Source organism: Rhopalosiphum maidis, chromosome 3 (assembly GCF_003676215.2).
Source record: "Rhopalosiphum maidis isolate BTI-1 chromosome 3, ASM367621v3, whole genome shotgun sequence".
NCBI lineage: Eukaryota > Metazoa > Arthropoda > Insecta > Hemiptera > Aphididae > Rhopalosiphum > Rhopalosiphum maidis.
In genome coordinates this window covers 41,296,880-41,302,912 of record NC_040879.1, presented here as the reverse complement: position 1 = coordinate 41,302,912, position 6,033 = coordinate 41,296,880, and positions in this window count along the sequence as shown.

The window sequence follows — 6,033 nt, the reverse complement described above, 5'->3', positions numbered from 1 at the left end:
CTTATAAAAAAAATTTTATTAATTTTTTTTTTATTTAAAATATAAGTTCAAGTATTTATGTTTAAAAACTTAATAACTTTTTATTATAGGCCATTATACAAAAAACATATTTCAAAAAGACAATAATATCAAGTTATGAATTTATAAAATAATTTTGAACTTCGATGAAAAATGGTATCATTATTATAACTCTTGAATGTTTTTTAGAAATTAATAAAATCTCAATTTATATTTTGTAAGAATAAGGATACAATATTTCACTATGTTCTATAACAGAGATGGGCAACTCAATGTTTCTAGAGCAGTGGTTCCCAACCTTTTTAGTTTCGCGGACCATTAATTTTGTAAAAAAATATTTGAGGTCCACCCATAGCATACCTATATATGTTTTTATAAAATTATAATTTATATTATATATTATATACATATATAGACTATACAACTATATAAGATCGATATTGTATCATTAATTTTACACTTATTGTACACTATAGTTAAAATTGATTAAATATTATTATGATCAGCAATATAACAAAAAATATATAATAATATTATTTTAAATATATATAATATTTAATATTATACCTATGGCTCATGGCCTAGTACCATGCTACTCGCAGCCCATGGGTTGGGAACTGCTGTTCTAGAGGGCCAATTTTTTTGAAAGTATCTTGGAATCCAGAGAACATAGAAAGCATAAAATAATAAGGTCAATAAAATTTACATTTGGCATTTATAGTTCAGTACTAGATAAGAATTATTATCTTCGTTTTTCTATTTACCTTAAACAAGTTTTATTATTATAATAAAATAAAATACAGAAAAATTCTGAAATTTTATATTTTTATAAAGTAATTTGAAATGTAGCACGAGCCACCAGGCCAATTAAAAATATGATATGCAGGCCACCAATTGCCCATCCCTGTTCTATAACAATATCAAACGATTCTGGTCATAAAATTCTATTTCATTGATTTTGCATTTATTTTTATTTTGTTTTTATTTATAAATGCTCATTTTAATTCTAGTCTTGCATTTTCTAGTTTCTAATCTTTTTTAAACTGTTAATTCTTTCATACTGTTAATATTCATCATTAACACATTGATGGACATACACATTTTGTAGTTTATTCCCCCTATGTAAAACCAGACATTGCTATTTTATTTCAAATGGTTTATAAATATTTTTTCGTATTAATAGAATGTACATTTTTAATAATTAACCTTAAGTTCAACTTCTAGATTTATGTACAATTTTTAAATTTATTCCAGTTGATTTTAAATGGGTTACTAGAGTTTTACGAGTATTTATCATAGAGTTGGTAATAACATCTTTATCTTATCTATTTTACTTCTGATGAGTCCAATTGTTATTTGATACATTTAAAATTTAAGTTTCATTTTATCACTGTAACAATAATGATCACTTGATCAATATTTTATATAATATCTCCATCAATGTGTCATTTATACATAAATTTTTATTCTATTATTAAAATCCAGTCAGCAATTAAAAATATATTTTTAGTGTTTAATTTGTCCCAATGTTATGGGGGGGTACTATTTTTGAATCTATTCAATTAATTAATATTTATGACTTGTAGTATGCTTATAATTAATTAATAATTACGAATACAATTTTAAATATTTAAATGACTAGTGTTCAAAGGATAATTTGCTATGATATTTCTTGAATCAACATGAATAAAAAAAAATTAAATTCACTACCAATTATTAATTATTAAACAATAAATATATTTTTTCTAAGTAACCAGGTATGGTTTTCAACTGAAATACATTTAATATTAAAACTGTTATAAGTTATAAGATATGAGTTGTATTTAAAGTTATATATTTTCAACTATGAAATAATTATATTACATTTTTGTTATATGTGTACTGTATAGGATAATATATTTTGGAATTAATTTCACATTTTTATAACAATAAATTTATTAATTGTCAAATAATCAAATAGTCCACGATAATTATATAACATTTTTCTAGACAGTAAAAAATTTTTATTAGAATATTTGGTTTTTAATTTAATTTTTATTTGTATAATTTTATTAAATGTAAATTAATTCTAATTTTATCATAAACATATTCAATTTTAGTAGTTTTATTAAACATAATAGTACATGATACTGCATGTCATGTCTCAGTCTTACAAACATATAATAAATCTATGACCAGCTAAATACATTTACCTTCTTTGTTTTAATATTACAGTGTATAATTATTAATTAACTTATTAACCAATTTAAAGGAAAAAACATATGTGTTCTTTTGTTGGTAATTTATTTTTTATATTTTAAAACGAGCAATAAGAATTTTTAAATTATTATATTTTACATACTTAGAACTTGCTTAAAAATTAAAATATTAAAAAAATCACAAAAAAACACTAATAAATTCTTACATTTAATTTTTTTCATAGATTAATTTACTGTAATATTGAAACTAAGAACACATAATGTATATAGCTACTCAAATTTGCTTTGTTGTACATATTTACAACACATATAGGTATCACATTCATATCCTTTTAAAATTATTAATTAATTGTTTAAGATTGAAATAAAATTTAAAATAATAGAATTACATAATTACAAACTAACTCTTTTTGCTAATGGTCCTTGAACACTTGTCATTACAATAATTGTCATTTGTTGTAAAATAATCGTCATTTTGCTCATTTCTAATTGTTATTATCTATTTGTAAAATCCCGTGAATGAACAAACGAATTTGTTTTATTTTTTGTACAAATAACTTGATTAATTTTTTTTTTTTTAATTAAATTAAGAATATTTGGAACGGTCAGTTATTAGTGTCTTTCTGATATTAATTTAGTTGAATTATTTATTTTATGTAATTGATATAATTGATAATTAAAAATAATTAATATTTTTTTTGTGTACTCGTATTTGTAAAACATTCTTTACTATATTATATTCATAATTTTACAAAGCATTTTCATTTAACGTAATATGTCATGATGTTGATAAACATTTTATTATATACTGTATGTTTATTAAGTAAAACTAATAAATTATAGTTAATTATGGTTTTGTTCTTATGCTAAATAAATACTTATTAAATCACTTTATCATATTAATAAATATTCAGAAAGACACTTTATTTGATCATATTTTGTGTACAGGGTTACCTATTAAGTACATTGTTAAGAAAAACTAATTATCTAATTAGAAGGAAATATTTTTGAAACTATATGACACCATTTTACAATTGAAGTCAACTTATACTATTTATTTAATCATAATTTTGTTAAAAATTAATTTACAGTCAAACTTTGATTGTTAGATAACACATTAAATCGTTTATAGTAATTTATCTAAATTCCAAGAACTAATTAACTATAAAATAAATTTATTCACACCAATTTCATTAACCTAAACTCTCAGTCCATTATAAAAAATTGTTACAATTGGAAGGAACATTAAAAACACTATTAATAAAACAATTTTTTCACTATATAAGAAATAATAAAATTAACTAGGTCTTTTTAGAAAAAACCTATGTTACATCCTATTATGTAAATAACTTGTTTTTTTTTCATTTTTTATAAAAACTAATAAATTAAATTGATAGGACAATATTTCTTGATAATTTTGTACCCTTGTAAACCCACCAGTAATTTAGAAAACACTTGTCTGAATTCATCTTGATTATCAATGTTCTACTATAGCTTATTGGTAAATATATACATGAATTTCAGTTACTCTCTATGTTATTGAATTTTTACAGAGCTCACAAATAAAGCAATTTATATATAATATGTCTAATCTTAATTGTTAAATGTTATGTAGTAATTATATTTTGATTGTAATAATGCTTTTATCCCATTTTCTTTTAAATCTAAAACTTGAATTTTAGAGTAATTATACCATAATAATTCACTGAATTATTTTATTTTATAAACAAAAAAAAAATGTTTGTAAAAAAATAACTAAAGAAAATTAGAATAAAAAACCATAAGTGTTAATATCTAATACTAAAGAACATTGCATAAAACATGTACAGTGTACACCATTATATGGTTTTTATTAGTAATAAAGATACATTTTATGATACAATTTACTATGTGCCCTTTACACACAGAACATTTTTAGATAAGCTTAATCAAAATATAGGAATAAAAACATTTCTTATACATTATTTGTAGACATTAAAAGAATTAACACTTTTTAACAATAATTGATAAATTAGTTTTGTACTAAAATAGTATAAATTAAAATGTTAGCAGATAATTTATTATATATTTTAATCTAAAGTTGGATTTATTCTTATTAAAAACTAACACATTGACAATAACATTTTCGTATTAATTATTATTGTGCAATTAATTTACATATTTTATTTATAATATATTATGTAATTGTAACTTGATTTGATGAATTGACATTTGTTTAGAAGTTTTAAATTTCTACTTTTTCATAATTCTAGTCTTAAAAACCATTTAATTACTGTACAAAATAATATTACCTAAGATTTTGTCGCGGTTCGGGTTTATGATTTAACAATTGTTTTTAATAAATGATTTAATTAAATCAAATATTTTATATCATACAATTAGTATTACTAATATTGAAATTAATTAGTTTATACATACTATTATATGCTCGTTTTATAATTTAGTCTTAGATCAATTATTTTAATAAAATGTTTTATTGCTAGAAATATCCGATTATTTATTATATTTGTGTATTCAAAATATACTATGAATAAAACATACTAAAATATTTTATTTGCTATTTTTATTGTATTATTTAGACAATTAGTTTTAACACAAACTGCTTTATTGTTAAAGTTCATAGAATTTTAACGATAGGCCTATAATCTATAACTGATTCATTGATATAATACTGCACATATATATATATTAATTTCATCAATGATATGAACCTTCAATTTTGTGAATTCTGTAAACTTGTAAGTACAATTAGCAAAATTAGGAGGGATTTTATCTGATTCTTAGCACCATTAAAATGTACTTCTAATAATATATAGTATATGAAAATAAGTTATAAAAAATAAATGAGTAGATTATATTCCTATTTTGGTTTATTAAATAAACCAAGTGTACTTATACAAATATATATTAGATATTAAAAAAATAATCCATTTCTTTTGTTATAATATTGTTTTAAGTTAAAATGATTTATTTTAATAAATACAATATATATAATACAACTATATGCTTTTATTTTATCGAGTCTCTTTTTCGTGGTGATAAGATTGTTCCCCCTCCAACCCAATAACCAATTATAATATTTTCAAATAAAAAAAAAATATATATAAATAATATATAATAAATACGCTTTATTTAATTTACTTGTCTATTGGCCATATGGTTTAAAAGTGGCATTTAAATATTATACTTATTATTATTATTATAGCACTGTTTCTCTAAAATAAACATTGTTTAAGACAAAAATAAGAATAATATAATAATAAATACAATACCCAACCAATCCGAGTATTTTAAATATCTGATATAAAAAAAAAATAATAACATTAATTTATAGGAATCAAATTAAATTTTAGACTACGGCTATGAAGTGTATAAGAAAATGAAATTAAAGACCTTTGAAAAAGCTTTATTTTTAAGGGGTTATGAATAGGCAATTTTTTTACTCATGTACAGTCAATAGTACAGCTAAACTTCATGCATGTTTTAAATGACCGTAGTAGTGTGAAGTCTGTTTTTTGTCCCTTATACATTTTTGTCATTTCTCATCTACTGTATTAATAATAGAACTTTTCATGATTATAATATTTTACCAATAATAAAAATAATGTAATACAGATAATAAGTGCTTATTATATTTGATGTATAAATAATATAAATTTAGAATACTTATTTCGATAACAAAGATATACTTTTTAGTAATAACTGATAATAGTTATAATAATAAGTATACGAAAGTTCATAATAATTCAAACTAATTTATTTGAAAACGTTTAAAACAAATAACAACTAAGATTATAAGTTAATTAAATTATTTATT